This window comes from Mustela nivalis (assembly GCF_964662115.1).
Source record: "Mustela nivalis genome assembly, chromosome: 4".
Lineage (NCBI taxonomy): Eukaryota > Metazoa > Chordata > Mammalia > Carnivora > Mustelidae > Mustela > Mustela nivalis.
The window spans coordinates 73,493,255-73,513,713 of record NC_139023.1 but is presented as its reverse complement, the minus strand read 5'-3'; positions in this window follow the sequence as shown (position 1 = coordinate 73,513,713).

The window sequence follows — 20,459 nt, the reverse complement described above, 5'->3', positions numbered from 1 at the left end:
ATCATAACTGAACTAGTCTACCTTGTGCTCAGGACACTTAAATTCACCTACAGTTGGACAAAATAATCTAACACAAAACTTATTTTATTAATTATGTTGACTATCTCATATAATTCATTAAATAGTTTTCTGAAAGTGAGAAACAGAATGGGTACAGGATGGTTGTAAGTGTTATTACACTGGCTGCTTACCTTCATGATTGTGTGGCTGGCTGGGGGATGTGGCTCATTGCCACACCCAGTGTCATGAGAAAGTATCATGCTGGGGAACCTGGGAGGCTCAGTGGGTTAAAGCCTCTGCCTTCGGCTGAGGTCATGATCCCAGGGTCCTGGGATTGAGCCCCGCATCGGACTCTCTGCTCCCCAGGGACCCTGCTTCCTCCTCTCTCTCTGCCTGCCTCTCTGCCTACTTGTGATCTCTGTCTGTCAAATAAATGAATAAAATCTTTGAAAAAAAAAAAAAGAAAGTATCATAGAATATATCATTAGTCCACAAAAAAGATCAAAATTCAAAAATTTAAGTATAGTTTCTATTGAATGTGTATCATTTTGGCACCATTACAAAGTAAAAAAAAAAAAAATTTAAGTTGAACCATTATCTTTTTATTTTGTGAACCTCCAAATAATTTTTACCATTTGCACTAGTTATTTTTCTAAAGCAGCCTAACTTGTAGCAGATGTAATATTGTACTGTAAAGTCAACATAAAGGCTTTTCTACTTATTCAAATAATTAAATAAATATTTCAAATGGTATATACTACATTTTCTTTTAAGTCTCCAAAATTATCAAACTCACATGATCTTTAAATTGCTCATTAAATAAACTATGTTTTTTGTGAGTCTCACACAAAATTATTTGTTCTCAGTATGACAACTTTCTTTCTATCACTAATACATGCATGAGCTAATTTTCCCACAAATGAAGAGATATAAAAACTTGTTCAAATAAGATGTTACTCAGTAAGGGGTAATGTAAAATCTAAAAGTACTGTGTCTCTTTATTCCTCCACTCTTATGTATTTCTTTGACTGCAAAACATTAAATAGTGCTTCAGCAGGGGAGAATGAAATAAAATAGTGATTCATTTATAATTATGTGAAAACTAGTATAATAACCATATATGAGTAAGTCTTACACAATTCTTTAGCATATTTCTTTTCAAAGGACGTTTTTAGTGCATGTCCCCATTTTGGTTTAAGATTGAGTAATTATGTTAAATATATTTTTTCAGTATGTGCATCTTTCAATGACATTCACCAAAGTAAAATCTATCCCAGTAAGCTAGATAATAATATTAATTATCACAGTATACTTGGAAAAGAATGCTTCTATTAATATGACTTTGCACATAACACTAATAATTTTTTATTTTTCTAAAGAAGAAATTATAGAATGTGGTATCTAATGAGGAAATAAACATGATTTCAATTCTGAATGATTTGAGAGATCTGAAAAACTAATCTCTTCTATAAGTGGAATTAAATACTGAATTTTCTTAATCTTTAATATAGTTTAAGTTAATGATTAATTTTCAAGCTACTAAAAATCCTTACTATAACCTCTGAGAATGTGACATTTATCAAATTATGATAAGCTCCCATTCTGAATGACAAACTGACTGTTAAATATTTCAGTCTTTATGTGAAGAGAAAAGTCAAGGGTAAATTCTCTACTTGTGTCACCTGTTTTATTTACTGGTACATCCTTTCCCTTATTTAAACCTAGCTCAGAAAAACAGTGTTTCTTTTTTCATAAACTTAAGCCAAATATATTCAGTAAACATGTTATAATAATAAAAATGTAAAAAAGGAAAAAATTTAGGGTACAAAAAATGATACATAAATTTTGGTTCTCTCCCACTGACAATAAAATACTAACTCTGTATCAGAATGTTTAAGAGATTACATTTTATACATAAATATTTAAACACACGGAACTGAGTAAGTTTACCTGTTGAGCACTTAAAATATCTTCTTGGAACCTAATAGAGATGCGAGTGAATGAGAGAAAACTCCTGCCTTTGCAGAGCTCTTGTTCTAGTTGGAGAGACAAGCACTATAAAATAAACAAATAAGTTAACGTGTCACTTATTGGCAAGTGCAAAGAAGAAAAAGAATAAAGTCTGAAGAACATTTTATAAGGTAAAACCTTATTAAAAATTGTAAGGCCCCAAAAGCAGCCTCTTATCTTGTTTTCATTCTTATTCTCCTGTCAAGAATGAATCATTTTTTTCACTACATATACTCAATATCCTAAGACATTCTCTATTTACTGTCTTCATAGAATAAGCTGATATGTTTTTCTTGCTGATTTATTAGTCTACTACACCTACTAAAAGCTTAACTTAATTATATTAATTACACACTCTGTATTTTTTTATGCGAAATTATACATACCAAAGGATTCTGGGAAGATTGCAAAGTAGGAAACACCAGGAATACGCTTTTCCACCTAATTAAGGATTGCATTGGTGGTATCTGTCTGATGGAACTCCAGAATCTATTAGAAACCTTGCAAATTCCAGAGGAATGCTCAGAGGGTAAACTATTGTTAATTTTAATCCATTTCAGTTTAGAGCACAGTAGCAGCTACACATCCTTCCTGTCCACTAACCATATGGCAGACAGCAGTGCATGCATCTCAAGAGCAGCTTGCACACAATTTGTGGGAACCAGTGTGGACCAAAAAGACCCTCCCCTCCAAATACAGGAGATCTGTGCTCTGAATACAGACTGTTCTTTCTGATTACAGAGATACACACAAAGAGGCAGCAGCTATTGTTGTGCTTCCTCTCATTGCTACAAACCCTCTCCCTCTGGCTGACATGATTTCTAAGATATTTAAAAGTCCCACTTTGGGAAACAAACATTAAAAATAGGCCACTCAACAGGCGCCTGGGTGACTCAGTCAGTTAAGTCTACCTTTGGCTCAGTCATAATCCCAGTGTCCTGAGATCCAGCCTCACGTTGGGAATCCCTGCTCAGCAGGGAGTCTCTTTCTCCCTCCCCTTGCTCTTGCACTCTTACTCTCTCTCTTTCTCCCTTCCAAATAAATAAATAAAATCTTTAAAAAAAAAAAAAAAAAAAAACGAGGACACTCAAAAGCAATCTTATGTATGACAAAAATTCGAAAGTGACCATGAATGCCTAGGAAAAGATGTAGGATGATAAAGGACCTGAGAAGAACTGAAGTTTATACCTTAGGCTAATAATATTCAGGATAGCACATACAATAATCAACAAAACAAATGGAAAATATACACATTGTGGGAGTCCCAGAGAAGAGAGGGTGAGCAAGTAGAAGAAATGCTTGAAGAATTAGTAGCCAACCTTTCTAAATTTGATGAAAGACATGTATATAAACAGCCCAGAAGCTGAACGAACAAGTATAATGAGCCAAAGAGACCCATATGAAATATATTTGAAAGCCAAAGACAGAGAATCTTGAAAGGAACAAGAGAAACAACTCTCACATATAAGAACAGATTTCAGAAACTCTGGAGGAGAAGAAGGCAGTGGGTTGATATGTTCAAATTGTTAAAAGAAAAAAAAAATTGTCAACTAAGAATCTAGTCCAGCAAAACTGTCCTTCAAAAGCTGAGGGGATTTGGTGTCACTGGATTGCCATACAAGAAGTACTAAAGGGATTGTAGGTCAAAATGAAAGGACACTAGACAGGGTGGAAAATAAAGATGTCAATAAAGGTAAATATTTGAGCAATCTAAAGAGATAGCATTGTTGTAATACTGGTGTGTAACTATACTTTTTATGTTTCACATGATTTAAGAGACTAACACTTTGAAAGAACAGTGGCTAGTCCAAAAGCTAGTATGGTAACTTTATCCCACATTTTGCTTTCTACATAATTTAAGTTATAAATGTATTAAAAATTATTTGTATGTTTTTGGACACACCATAAAACATATATAAAGATCTAATTTGTTACATCAGCAATTGAAAAAAATGGAGATAGAGCTGTAAAGAGCAGAGTCTTTGCATATTATTGAAGTTAAACTTGTAGCAATTCAAGTTAAATTGCTGTAACTGTAGGATGTTAAACATAATACTCATGAAAACCACAAGGAAAATAGATATAGAATATACATAAAAGGAAATTATAAAGGAATTTAAGTCTTTCACTACAAAAAATTAGCTAAACACAAAAGAAGGCCGTCATGTGAGAAACATGGGACACAATCCTATAGGGGAATATAGGAACAAATAGCAGAATGACATAAGCAAGTCCCCCTTATGAGTAATCCCTTCAAATATAAGTGTATTTAACTCTCCAATCAAAAGATAGAAACTGAAAGAATGAATAAAAAAAACATGATCTAACTATATGCTCTCTACAGAACACTTACTTTAAATATAAAGACTCGATACATTGAAAGCACAAGGATGGGAAAATATATTCTATGTAAATGGTAACTAGGAGAGAGCAAAATAGACTTGAAATTTAAAAAAAGTACAAGAGACAAATTGATACTTACACATTAATAAATTTCCAACACAACAAGAATGCATAACAATTATAAACATCAGCACACCTAATAACATAATATTAAGATATGTGGTGGGAAAATTGACAGAATTAAAGAGAGAAATAGACAATTCTATAATAACAGCTGGAGACTTAATGACCCCGTTCTTAATATTGGAAAGAACAATCAGATAGAAGATAAGGATGTAAAGGACTTCAACAACAGAAAAAACAATTAGATCTAAAAGGCATTTACAGAGCACTCAACAACACAATACACATCGTTTCAAGTATATTTGGGATACTTTCCAGGACAGATCATGTGTTAGGTCACAAATTGAGTATCAACTAATTTTTTTTTAAAGATGTCATACAAAGTAAAGTGTCCGACCACAACAGGAGGAAGTTAGAAATGAATAACAGAAGAAAAACTGAAAAATTCAAAATTTGTGGAAAATAAATAACATGCTTTTAAGTAATCAATGGATCAAAGAATAGATTACAAGGGAAATTACAAAAATAAAACAAAATGAAAATGAAAAACACAACGTACCACAACTTATGGGAGAGGCAAAAACAGTGCAAATGGGGATACTTATAGCTATAAACATTTTCATTAAAAAACAAGAAAGCTCTTAAATAATCTATCTTTATAGTCTAAGGAAGAAAAAGAAGATCCAAGCCAAACCCAAAGCTAGCAAAAAGAAGGTTATAATAAAGATTAGAGAAGAGAAAAATAAAATGGAGAATATTAAAAAATTTTGAGAAAATCAATGAAACCAAAATTTGGTCTTTGAAAAGATCCACAAAATACACAAGTCTTTACTATGTGGATTAAAGTGGGGCTATTAATAACAATTATTCAGAAATTAAAAAGATCATAAGAGAGTATAGTGAGCAACTGCACACCAACAAAGTGAATGACCTAGATTAAATGGACAAATGCTAGTAACAAAAACTTATAGAGGATAAACCATGAAGAAATAGAAAATCTGAATAGACCTAGAGTTAGGTAATTAAATCATTAATTAAAATTCCTGGATCTAATGGCTTCACTGAATTCTACCATTTAAAAAAAAAACAAAAACAAAAAACCTAACGCCAACCCCTCCCAAACTTTTCCAAATAACTGAAAAGGAAAGAAAACTTCTTGACTCATTCCATGAGATCACTGTAAGCTTGGTATCAAAGCCAGACAAAAACAGTATAAGGAAAGAAAAATATAGATAGAAAAGAAAAACACAGACAGTATCCCTTTTAAAGACTGAATTGAAAATCCTTCACAAAGTATTAGCAAACCAAATTTAGTGGCATATTAAAAGGAGTTATACCATGACCAAGTGGGATTTATTCCTGAAAGATAAGGATGCTTCATTATAGAACAATTGATCAATTAACTATACTATATTAACAGAATGAAGACAAAAAGTGATCATCTCAACAGATGCCAAAGAGCAGATAAAAATTCAATATGTTTTCACAATGAAAACACTCAACAAACTAAGAATAAGAAGATACTACCTCAACATAATAAAAGTCAATATGAAAAACCCACAGCAAACATGATACAATGCTAAGCAATTGAAAACATTTCCCCTAAGATCAGGAAAAAGGAACAGATGTTAGATTTTACCACTATTCATAGTGCTGAAAATTCTAGCCAGAGCTATTAGTCTAAGATAAGAAATAATGTTGTCCATATTAAAAAGGAAATAGTAAAATTATCTGTTTGTGGATGATATCTTATACATACAAAATCCTAAAATTTACACATGAACATGCATGCATACACACACACACACAAACACACACACAGAATTTAGAACTAAAAATTCAGTAAAGTAGCATGATGCAAAGTCAGTGCACAAAAATCAGTTGTATTGCTATTCACTAACAATGAACAATCTGAAAGTGAATTTAAGAAACCAAGTCCAGGGGCGCCTGGGTGGTTCAGTGGGTTAAAGCCTCTGCCTTAGGCTCAGGTCATGATCTCAGGGTCCTGGGATGGAGGCCTGCATCAGGCTCTCTGCTCAGCAGGGAGCCTGCTTCCTCCTTTCTCTCTCTGCCTGCCTCTCTACCTACTTGTGATCTCTGTCTGTCAAATAAATAAATAAAAATCTCAAAAAAAAAAAAAAGAGAAAACAATTCCATTTACAATAGTATTATTTTTTTAAAAGCCTGTTGATGGGTATTACGGAGGGCACATGTTGTGATGAGTCGAGGGTGTTACACAGAACTAATGAATCACTGAACACTTAACAAAAAAATAATAAAATAAGAATTAACTAAGAAGGTAAAAGCTGTATAATTAAAACTAAAATACATTCTGAAAGAAATTAAAGACATAAATAAATGCAAAAAAGTTGCTTATGCATTGTACAACTTAGTATTAAAATATCAGTATTACCCAAAGCTATCCATGGACTACAATCCCTATCAAAATTGTGATGATATCTTTTGCATAGATAGAAAAACCCATCCTATATTTCATAGGGAATCTCAAGAGACCTTGAGTTGCTAGGACAATCCTAAAAAAGAACAAAGCTAGAAGATTCACACTTTCTGATTTCAAAATTTGTTGCAAAGCTACAGTAATCAAAACAATGTAGTACTATCATAAAGATAGACATATAGACCCATGGGATAGAATAGGGGTCCCAGAAATAAACTCTCACATATATGCTCAAACAATTTTTTATAAGGATGCCAAGACCTTTCACTGAGGATAGGAAAGTCTTTTCAATAAATGATTCTGGGAAACCTGGACAACCACATGGAAAAGAATGAAGTTGGACCCTTACCTAACACCATATACAGTAATTAACTCAAAATTAGTCCATGACCTAAAGGTAGGACCTAATATTACAAAAATCTTAGAAGAAACATAAGGTAAATACTCATAACATTGTATTTGGCAATAATTTCTTAGATATGACATCAAAGGCAATGGCAACAAAAGGAAAGATAGACAAACTGGGCTTCATAACAACTAAAAATGTTTGTGCATTAATGGACACTATCAACAGCATGGAATGGCAACCAGGGAATGGGAGAAAATATTTGCAAATCACATATATGATAATGGATTAATATTCAGGGTAGAGAATCCCTAAAACTCCACAGCAAAAATATAAATAAATATCTATAAATAAAATAACCTAATTCAAAAACAGGCCAAAGACTTGCATAGACATTTCTTTAAAGATGATATCCAAATTGCCAATAAGCACAAAGTTACAATAATCAAAACAATGCACTATCCTGAAGATAGACATCTAGATTAATGGAATAGAACAGAAAGCCCAGAAATAATTCCCGGCATATATGGTCGAATGAGTTTTGACAGGGGAGTCAAGGGCATTCATTGAGTATTGGACAGTATTTTCAACATAACCAGAATAAAATCTGTTTGTTATGATGTGGAGAAATTGGATGTGAAGAAAATTGGAATCATTGTGCACTGTTAGTGAGAATGCAAAATGTCAAAACCTCTGTAAGAAAACAGTGTGGTAGTTCCTCACAAAATTAAAAATAGAACTATTGTATGATCCAGCAGTTCCACTTATGGTTATATACCCCAAGGAATTGAAAGTTGGATCTCAAAGGAGATATTTGTGCATGCACGTTCAAATGCAATATGGGCAGACCTTGACAACATTATGCTAATTAAGTTAAAGAAGTCAGTTACAAAAAGACAAATACAGTTTGATCTAAATACTGACATGATGTACTTACAAAAATCTCAAAATCATAGAGATAGAAAGTAGACTGTGGTCACCATCAGCTGGGGAAAGGGGAGAATGGGAGTTGTTTAATGGATATAGCATCAGGTTTATAAGATAAAATGGTTCTGGAGATGGACAGTGGTGACAGCCGCAGAAGAATGTGAATGTAACATGCACTTATAATGGTAAGATCATAAATTTTATGTGAATGTATTTTATCACAATAAAATAATGAAAAATTATAGATTTATTTATATATAAATATAGAAATCCATATCTAACTTTTGAAAAAAATTTTGGCAGGAGATGAGATTTGGATAGAGTTGTCAATAATTAAAGTGAGCATTATTACTAACAATTATTTCTACTTATTGATGGACTAGAAAAATAGTTTTTAATAAAATTCTATGTGTGACTTGATGCATGACTTCTACATGAAAATAAATTAAAAAACCATATAATCAAATATATTTTAATAAAACACTGTAAAATGTAAAGAAATAACTGATGACAGCTTTGCATCTATTATTTTCATGTCTAACTTTTTTTTGTTATTAATGACTTAGACTAGAGCACATCAAATGTCATATTGTTCAAAGTAATACATAAAAAATGAAATGATATTGACTAGAATTATGGATAGGTAAACACAAGTTTTTAGTTGATAATGCCAGGAATATATGTTATATCTATAATATACCTGAGAACTTCAAATTTCTTAACACAAAAAAAATAGGTTAGAATGTACTGCATGATACAGTCAAAGCAAACACTCAACTCCTCCCCATATCTAGCTCTTTTTTGTCATTGCTGGGAATTGTGGCATTTCATTTTATTTTGTAGATTCCCTGCATATTTGGTACTGAGGTAATTTTCCATCTCTGTAGTTAGATTATAAACTTCCCTTGCCACTTCTTCCCAAATTGCACTATTCTGTCTGTCAAAAACAGCTGGGCTGAGTAAGAAAATAATACTGGTCTATTAAAAAAAATGCAATCTAGAAATGTGAACTATTTGATTACACTAAAATAGAAAGTTTAAACTAATCATTTGCTAATCTTCTCACATCTTCTTTGAAACAGCTTTTGATGAAAAGGTTAGCAGAAACATCAAATTTGTGGGTTCTGAATGGTTTGTTTGCTGGGAAAACATACACAGTATTTTCTAAATGTGTTGTTAAGTAAACTATGGTTGATTTCAGTAAAATTATTTTGGTTTCAAGAGGGATTCTGCATAAATACTCACAAACTGAGCTAAATGTCTTTCAACATCAAACTACGTTTGAGTTAGTTTAGTGTTAGTCATTTTTAAAATGTAAACAAAAAATTCTAAAATCACAAAATTTGGATCCAAAAATGTAAAATGTTTTTGTGTATCTAAATTGCTCATTGCCTTATGTTGCTAAGAAAGAACTGTTAAAAACTCATTTCCTATAATGAGTTTCTTAGGATCAAGTGTAAATTAAAATGCACCAGAGATAGAATGTTTATGCTCTTTTGGTTATGAAGTTATTTCCCCACATATTGTCTGCAAGGCTTTGAAAAGCAGAGGTGCCTACTTTAAACTTTATGTTAACTGCTGCCAAGTATAAGAGTGGCATATGCCTCTAAAATCACTGGAAAATATGAACAAAAACTAAACATAAATCACATAGCAAGAGAGAAAAGAGAAAGAATAAATACAAGAATAAAAGGGAACAAATAAGAGAAACACAATGATAAAGTCAATAATACCAAGCATAAAAATTACAACTGTAAACAGAAAATTTCAGCGCCTCTATTAAAAGAGCTTTATTAAATTGGATTTTTAAAAGATTTAAATATGTTCTCTCTACAAAATAAGGAATGGAGATGTATATTTAGGAAAGGAAAGGAATGGAGATGTATATTTAGAAAGAAAAGGATAAACAGGCATAAACAAGAATGAAGCATAGGTAGCAAAATTAATCTTAGGCAAAGTGCAATTTAAGATAAAAACACAACAGAGAATAAAGATGATCATTTAATAATGATAAAATTGGGCTCAGTGGGTTAAGCCTCTGCCTTCAGAGGTCATGGTGTCAGGGTTCTGGGATCGAGCCCTGTATTGGGCTTTCTGCTGAGCAGAGAGGTTGCCCCCCTCCCCGCCACCCTTTGCCTGCTGCTCTACCTACTTGCGATACCTCTCTCTCTCTCTCTCAAATAAATAAATAAATAAATGATCTTTAATAATGATGAAATTTACAAAACCCATTAATATATACTATTCATGAAATTGTATAGGTCAAATAATGTAACCTCAAAATATATGAGACAAAGTGTATGGATCAAGAATAGGATTTGTTGCAGGTTTTGTATAATGTGAAACAGATTCTGAAAGAATTGAATCTTTAGAATATTTATGAAGGAGGCCCTTGGAGGGAAGGAGAAGAAGCCAAAAATAGACAAGGAATTCAAGTTCGATTCAGACCTGACAGCTTCGGCCAATACCACGGGGGCAAGGGAGAAGTCAGAAAGTTGAAATAGCATCTGAGAGTTGTCCCTGTTGAGCTAGTCTAACTACATCCTTCCACCTAGACCACTCAGCAATCTGAGCTACCACCTCAGATCATGACTACTACAACTGCAGTAATTCCTGGAGACTAGAGCTGAAGGCTATCTGCTGCCAACACTTCTTTTTCCACACTAAATGGCAACAAGCCCTTTCTCAAAGGGGATCTTGGGTAGTGTATCTGTGTGTGCTCCATGATCCTATCCCATTCAGATCCAATTTTACATATATAATCAGGAAGCAGTTCTTTTTTTTTTTTTTTTTTTTTTTACTTAAGTATTGGACAGAGAGATCACAAGTAGGCAGAGAGGCAGGCAGAGAGAGAGGAGGAAGCAGGCTCCCGGCTGAGCAGAGAGCCTGATGCGGGGCTCGATCCCAGCACCCTGGGATCATGACCTGAGCTGAAGGCAGAGGCTTAACCCTCTGAGTCACCCAGGCACCCCAGGAAGCAGTTCTGTGAAGTTCTATTGAGTTTCTCTTCTTGAAGAAAACTGAAGACAAGGAAAGTAAGGGAGTTGAACTACATTCCACATGATGGCAGCTCATTTCAGGGTCAAGATGATACTCATTTTCTCCCTACTCTATCATCCCTTTACTTTCCACCAGTACCTCTGCTGGCTTAGCTGATGGGCTGAACCAGATCTTCATTCCTAAGGGGTCTGGGACTCCGGCTACCCTGCCATCTTCTTGCCAGTTGCACATTTACTATCAAAATTAGAGAAGGGATATTAAGCAGTACAGAAGTTTATTGTCAGGTACAAACATACTTCTCCCTGATTCCATTGTTTTTTAGCACCCCTTCATTGCCTGATTATCACAATCAACTACAACTGTGAAAACGGTCGTTCTTCTTGGTGCCTGATGGATCATGGACAAAAATGAGCCTGTGTCCTGGCAGTAGCCATAGCTCAGTAGACTTTTTTTGTGTTCTGGGTAGAAATGTTTCTCCTTTGGAAATCAAGACCTTTAATACTGTGAAGACAGTAAGATAATTTCTCAAGGGAGTTATTAAGACTAGTTATACTGTTTTCATTACTTAATATGTAAGTTTATGTAATCTTCCTATTGGGGCTAAGAGCCACATGAAAGTCTTTGTGAGAAGGTATACTCATCCTGGAGAATAAGTCTCTGTCCTTTTAAAGTATCATTTCAGAGGTGACAATTCAACTGTGACTTTAGCATGCTATCCCAATCTCTATCAAAGTGGTAACTTTGGACTGGCATGGTATATGATGAGGCAAGGAATTCCATTGTTACGGCCTAACTCATTGTATTCTTCACCATTCAGTGTCTCCTTTATATAAACTCAGTTGTATGAGGGATTCCATTCCAATGAATCATATACATCAGGACCCTTCAGATACTGGTGATAGCTGAGAAACAGGTACAGAAAAGACAAGGTCATACCTGGAATTTGTATCTATTCTTATCACAATAAATTTCTGGTCTTCTAGGTTGGAAGGAACACCAAATATCAAGCTCTCATAAAGTGATATGTTGATCTCCTCAAAGAATGATGCCATTGTAGGATTTTAGTATTACTCTCTGCTGCTGGCTGGTTGAACATTTAGAGTGGCAGTTACTAGAACAGCCTTGTTAAGTGAAGATCTGTTGTTCAGTTTGAGCATCAGCTCCCTATCTGTCATTGTGACCACTTTTTAAAAATGTGTCTATCGTGTCAGTCCTGGGATCACTGATCACAAAAGCTGATTGGCTCCATTGAAGTCATTTTGTTTGTTTGGTAGTTCAGTGCCTCTCCCATGGGTGATCTCTGATGAGACTATAATATACAAACATCTTCTCATTTTTTATCTACCCCCATATGTCCATTTACATGACTCAACCTTAAACAACTTTGTCCCTCATCTAATTCTTCTTCCAGACCCCTGACAGGTTGGTTGTCACTAAGAATGAGTCAATATATATCTCAACCTTAAAGCACTTTTTTTTTTTTTTTTTTTTTTTTTTTAGGCACCTGGGTGGCTCTGTTGTTAAGTGTCTGCCTTCACCTCAGGTCATGATTCCAAAGTTCTGGGATCCAGCCCCGCATTAGGTTCCTTGCTCAGTGGAGATTCTGCTTCTCCTTCTCCCTCTGCCTACTTGTGCTGTCTCTGTCCTTCTGTTAAGTAAAAAAATTAAAAAAAAAAATAACACTTCTTTTTCCACACTAAATGAATGACTGGGTGTACAGCCTAAAGTTGTACCCATTGAAAGAGTTCCATTGCCTCTGTCTTTCAAAACCACCCCTGAATGAGACTGCAGTGCCATGGCTGATTATTGTTACCTTGCTTCCACATTTCAATTGGCCCATCTGTAAAATAAGATGGGCCATTTTCCTCCTGATATACTTCTCCTTTGACCATAGGTAAATATAAACTGAGGAAAAGTGATAGATTACATATAGGGTCTGGTCTTCCTCTGCATGCAGTTTGCCTGAGCCTTCTAGTCTTGCTTATACTCAATCTTTCATGTAGATTTCCCACCTTACAATGTATTATTCTTGTAATTCCAAAACTTGATGGAGCTAATAGAACCCATTCTGATGATGGAAAATACCTATATCCCCTGATCAGGTGCTCTAAGTTTCAAGAAACCTAGTAGAAAATAAGAAGTTGTCTTCAAAAGATGTATAATCCAAAATGTGTATAATATATACATCAAAAAATGTATAATTCTACTGCAAACAGCACTCCATTATCCCCAAAGCATGGCACTGGCATTGTGATTTCTGTGCTGGAGAGAGGAGGGAGAATGGGAATGAATGATGGAGAAGCTCTATTTGTTTAGTTGATTTGTTTCTTTGCATCTGGAAATAGTCACCATTCAAACTTACTGTACAGAGGTAAAGCATTTAATATGAGTATACAACTGATTGTAAAATGTGTTTACAATATTGTAAACTGGCATTTTCATTTGACAAATTCTTATAGGACTACTAATAGGCATTTGAGTACGTTTTCCAGGCACAGTCAAAGGTATCAAAAGGTGGAGTCCAATACACCAGAAAAGGAAAAAACAAAAACAAAAACAAAAACAACTTTTTTTTTTTCAAAACAAATAAATGGTAAGGTAAATAGAATATCCTATGTCATGGCAGCAGGTAAATGCTTACTTTGTTTTTCTAAAAATAAATATTCTGCACACATTGATAATTTATATTTTTTGGTCTGAACATCTGTTGTTTAATCATTGTTTTTGCAGTAGAGCAAATGTAAAGCATATTTTACCTTAATTAACTCATTAAGGGTAAAATAGCCAAAAGCATAAGGCTTTTGAGAACAATGATTTTAACCACATCACTAGGAATAGAATTGTACCTTGTTCTCTTTATAGCTGTGTTATAGCTCCCCGAGTAATTCAATTACTGTATAGCATTGAACCATATCAGCAGAGTATTAAGTGTAGTTAAGCTTTCCAGTCTCTAGAGGTCTCTGCACATCACTTTTTCACTCACTGCCATCCTTGCATCCCATCAACTTTTCTAAAACACGCACTTCAACAGTGTATAGACAGAACTGCAGCTGTCCAGTGAACTCAGACAAATTCTTCACCCATGGTCTTGCCTCATCCTCATATATTATAAAAGAAATAATAAGAATGCAAGAAAGCCCAAAAGATTCAAGAAGAAAAGTATTTTTATGCTTAATTGGTTTTTTTTAATGTATTTAAGAAAGATTTTTCTTTCCTGTGATTATTTCAGGTGTCCCTCGTCTGAAATTGTTTCTATTAAGTGTTTCTATAGATATGCATAGCATTTTGTTATTCTGCTTAATATTATATACAGTATACAAAGGCTAATTCAATTCAACATACACTATTTTTAATCCTATTAAGTGCTTTAGGATGGGAAAGACAAATAAATACCATATTCCTGCATACAGCTCACAGGATGCGATATGGATGCTGATTCTCACACTTAAAGATGATCTACTCTTTCAACACTCACATCTCACTAAAATAAAATTCTGTGGTATCAGACAATAACACTTGTATATGGATTACCATTTCCTTCTGTAGCTAAAATCCTGAGAAAAATAGAGGCTCATCTTCAAGGCCTAAATTTCATTTTGCTTAGTCTCTTTAACATATATGAAGATGAATCTCCCCTCCTCCTTAGGAATCTGGTTTATGAGGAAGGTTACATGGCTTTGTGTGACTTGCAAAGCAGAGGATATCTATCACTTGGGCATGCATGCCAGCAGGAAGCAAACAGAGCATTCTGGTGTAGTAATAAGAAAGCATCTCAGTCCGTAGGAGGTTTACCAGGACTGGGACAAAGGGCTGTCTTATTGACAGCTGCTGTTCATGACCTTTACTCTAGCAATATTTTCTGTTTTAATTACATTCAATATTAATGACCAAATGCTCCTATGATTATTTAAAACTTAGTACATGCCAAACACTACAAATAATAAATATAGTAGCTCATTTAATCCATATAACAACTTGCAGTGTAAGTAGTATTATAAATCATTCTATTTTAAAAGAGAGGAAACTAAAGCAATAGAAACTAAGCAATTTTCCTAAGGTCATCTAAGTAAATGATGCAGCTAGAATTCCAACCCAATCGTGTGTCTTCAGAATCTGGACTCTTAACCCTTAGGAACTATAATCTTTCAAGTAGATAAATACTAGCACAAACTACAATAGGGGAGAAGTGGATTAACCAGTTGTATCGTCTAAAGGAAATATTTCTCCAACTTCATTTGTTGAGACTAGAGCATAACAAACAAACAAAAAGAGTTAAACAACAACAACAACAAAACCACTTGATAAGATTTCTACATCACTAACATCTCTGACAGATTGGCTAAATTACACTGTATGTATAGACTTTTCTCTATCTAGAGATAAATATTAAAATAGTATTCATTTACTTCTTACATCTTTACTTCCTAGTGAAGAAGGACCATGTCACAGGACCACATATAACAGACACAACATTTTTTATTCAATGGAGTTGTTAAGGTAAATAATCAGATTATACATTTATGTTGTTTAGGTATTTCCAAAGAGACATTTGCACTGAACTTTAAAAGTTATAATACTTTTATCAAATTTCCTAACCTTCTATGAAATATGAAAGAGAGATATAGAGAGAAGAAAAGGGACATGGAAAGATAGAGAGAGGGAGGGAGAGGTGGAACATCTATACTTATTTAACTTATTTTTTGGTTGCAGGAAATAATCAGTAGTCACAATTTAGAATACAAAGCAAAAAGCAGTTAAAATGAGGACAAAACTGATAATAGTTGTAAACTGTGGCATACCAGTATTTTATAGGCATTAAAATTTTTAAAAATGGTTTAGTCAAATTTCAAATAAAAAACATATCCCTTGCTTTTTGTAAGACCTTTGTCCACTTCTCTAGTTGCCTGATTCCTAGTCTCATCTATAAACATGAAGAAAATAACAATACCTACTTGATTACACTGTGAGACTGAAATAAAGTCTTAGCAGAATGGAAGATAATAAATATTAATTTTAATAATACTGTGTTGTGAGGGTGGTGTCTTATATCTAGTATTTATAATTAAACTTGATATTTGTAATACAAATGATTGCCACAATATCCCATTCCTTCCTATTCCCATGATGTTATTGTTGATTCTCAAGAGATAACTTTACAATGTATTTTAATAAAAGATTGAGATCTCAAGGAGTTTAGAACAAGGTTTCATACCATAAGCAGGGTCCATAATGCTCTCCAATAGATTTTGTCCCTTATTTTACTCCATATCCTGCTGTGAGTTAATATTCCTCCTTGTTGATAATTACTAAACCTAAAATTAATTCTGACCTGTCTGATACACCAAAAACTCAAAAGACAAAAATAAAGAAAATAATTTCTATTCCAAATCATTTAAGTTAGCGATATCACTATTCTTCCAGGCTTCAGACCTAGAAACAATCTGAAATTCATTTGGTAGCTCTTAATTACATCAAAGTCCTCATAAAATTGTGTTTTTATTTTTATTTTTTGCAAATCAAAACCACAGATATAATCTTATACCTTTTAAAACAGCTAAAATCAAAGAGACAAGATACAACAAACGTTGGCAAGAATGTGGAGAGAAAGGAATCACCATGCACTGTTAGTAGGAACATACATTGGTACAGTCATTGTGGAAAACAGTATAGAGATTCCTCAAAAAATTAAAAATACAACTACCATATGATCCAATAATTTCACTACTGGGTATTTACCCAAAGAAAACAAAAGCACTAATTCTAACAGAGATATGCACCTCTATATTTATTGCACTTTTAGAATAATCAAGATATGGAAAGAACCCAAATGTCCATCGATAGATAAGTAGCTAAAGAAGATATGGCACACACATATACACACACAATGGACTATTAGTCATGAAAAAGAATGAGATCTTGCTATTTGCAACAACATGGATGGACTTAGAGGTCGTTATACTAATTTAAATAAGTCAGGCGGAGAAGAAGAGATACCATATGATTTCACTTATATGTGGAATCTAGAAAACAAATGAATAAACAAACAAAAACCAGAATCAGATGTAAAAATACAGAGACCAAATTTATGGTTACCAAAGGGAAGAGGGGTGGGCAAAATGAGGCAAGGAGAGTGGGAGATACAGGCTTCTGGTTGTGGAATGAATAAGTCATTGAAATAAAAGGTAGAGCATAGGGAGGAATATAGCCAATTGTATTTCAATGGTGTTGTAGATTAAGTATAGAGATTGAGTGAGTATAGAGTTGGTTAATCATTTTGTTGTATATCTGAAACGCAACATTGTACACCAACTATACTAAAGATTGTTACTTTTTATTTGAATGTTATTTTACTTCCTCATTTTCTCTATACTAACAAAATTATTCACATCCAGCTCATTATCCTCCATATACACTAGTTGAAACAATGTCTGAATTTATTAACAAATATTAATTAAAAACCTGATATCTAGTCAATTGACTCTAGTTACTAGAAGCTCTACAGGAAAATACAATGTAAAAAATTAGTTCTTGGTTACAAGGAGCTTAAAATCTAGGTAAAGAGACAAAAAGTACAAATATACTAAGCCACAAATAGAGTTTCTTTAAAAAAAAAAAAAACAAATAAAAAGAATGAACTAAGAAAAATCTTCCTCAACACTACTGAGTGGAAGCTCACTCTAATTAAATCTGAAGCAATTAGCAAAGTTTTTGATATTGGCCTTAAAATATGGATAGAAGCTGCATGGGTATAACTGAAAATCAAATACTTTCCTGGGAAAGAATCCCACATGAACTAAGATAAGGTAGAGAAAGCAGCCCTGCATGCTGCTTAGCTATGGTAAAGTATCTTTGCCATTCTCTTTATAAGCAGATTTGAAAGTTGAGGAAATTATGGATAATTTTTAAATAAGGTCTCATGAATTGTCTTGGCATTCTTCAATGAAACTGATTAGAAAAATGAAAGATCACCCTAATACTTATAAAATGAGATTCCACCCTGCATTTAAAATAAGCTGATCCTGAACAAAGTCCCTAAAAAAGTATCTGGGAGATGGAGTCTCTTTAACAATTTAGAAACCGCAAAAAGAAAAACATAATCTGTTCAGGACCCAAAAATTGCTGCCAAGTGTCATAACTGACTGTTGATACCATATTCATATATTTATAATATATGGAAACATTGAGATAGATTTCACCCAGAATCTGTAGAAATTTTGCTGAAAATATATTAACATTTTAAAAGGAGTGAAATCACATGAAGTGGTAAATGGTTGTATCCATTAATCTTTTCTGTAGAAATGAACTCCACTGTTTTCATTCCTGTATAGACAGGGTTTGAGAACCTGTACATGAAGTTCACATCCTTTTCTATCCTAATACTTGTCCATTATCTGACACCATAGGGTATCTTAATATCTCTGGCCTAATTTGAACAAAATATACTTAATGATCTTCACAAATACTTTTAAATTTTATATTTTACCACCAACAGTATTTAAATAAGTGGTAATCAATCCTCAGTAAGATCTCGTTTCTACAATATTAGTCCTTATTTGTTTGACCTTGTTTTTGTTCTTACTCCTCCGTCCTTTGAATCTAATCTTTAAATAACCCACTTAGACATCTCTGGAATTAATATTTCTCCCAGAAAATATGATTTTCTCTTCAGGTAAATTGGATTTCCAATGATATTATTAATCTTTCTACAATTCCCCAGTCTTCTGGCTTTCGTTTCTTTCTTTAATTTATAAACACTTGTATTTTTCTATGTCCTTGACATACTAAAACAGATGGAGTTTCTATCCAAAATCATGAGCATTACTAAAGAAATATAAGAGTCAGGTAGCTTTAACCTTGAAATCTTATAAATACACACCCACAGAGAAATTTAAGCACAATTTTTCCAGTTTACTATAGGGACTTTAAGATTTGAAAAGACTGACATACACCAGTATATGTGCATAAGTTACACTAGTTGAAATTTCCCAGGGTTTTAAACTTCTAACAAAAGAGTAAGAGCAAGAGTTGGGGGTAGGGAAGGAATTAGTAAATAGATAAAAGGTAGGTAAATATGTAGACAGACAACTAGATACGTAAAATAAAATGAATTACATTTAGGTTTACCTTCTTTTTTTATGTATTCACCACATTTTCCTCTGTGTTTGACATGACAGACATTTTTCAAAAATAGCTTTCAGATTATTATGAATTGTGGCATATTTAGCTGATGATGTTAGAACAATAACACCAGTATTTCACAGATTTTGATAAGCACCCTATCCTCAATTATCACAAAAATTAGAGAATTAAAGGAGATAATGCACAGATATTTTGTGTATTTTGAGATTTAAAGCAATTTTTAGAAATCAATTTTATAAATATAGATTTAGCTGTTTTAAAATCTCTAATTGTTTCATTATAACCAAACTTATGGTATATTTATTACTTTTTTTCTGTAGAAGGTAGAACTTTAATATAAAATTTCATATAAAACATATGCTATAATATTTCAGGGGGTTTTAAACATACAATTTAAACTTCTCAGTAATTGCTTTTTCCCTCCCCTTAATTATTTAAGGTGTAGAAATGCTGCAATTCTTGTCCCTGGGTGGTTCAGTTGATTAAGGGTCTGCCTTTGGCTTAGATCACGATCCTGGGGTCCTCAGATCAAGCCCCACATTGGGCTCCCTGCTCAGCCAGGAGCCTACCCCTCTCCCTCTGTTATATCCCTTGCTTGTGCTCTCTCATGCATGTTCTCTCTCTCTTTCAAACAAATAAATATTTTAAAAAATACATCATTTTCTGAACCCCAAATCCAGCTTTCCATAAAGAAAGACTAAGTTAAAGTCAATCTCCCACCCAGTTTGTCTTAATGAAAAGGAGAAAGGCCCAAAAGTTTGGTATGCCAATATATGTTAAAGAAGAGTGTATGTTTGCAGAGGCAATGGTGGCATGGAGTCGATACTGTAAATTAATTTTATTTACAGACCCAAATTATCAGTGACATTATCGCATAGTTTTTGGAATTAAGAAGTCACGGTTCATGTGAATTCCTTGATTATTATATGTCATAAAGGAAGTTCAAGTCAGCTTAACGGGTAGCATTATCTTGATGGATCACCACATACTGGTATTGGCCCAGATTGCAAGTACGGGACTTTCTCACAATGGACTCCTGAATTATTACTCGGGCTAAACTTCCAGCTGTCTAGAAGATTTGTGCTGGTCAATACGGCAGCCACCAACCACTTC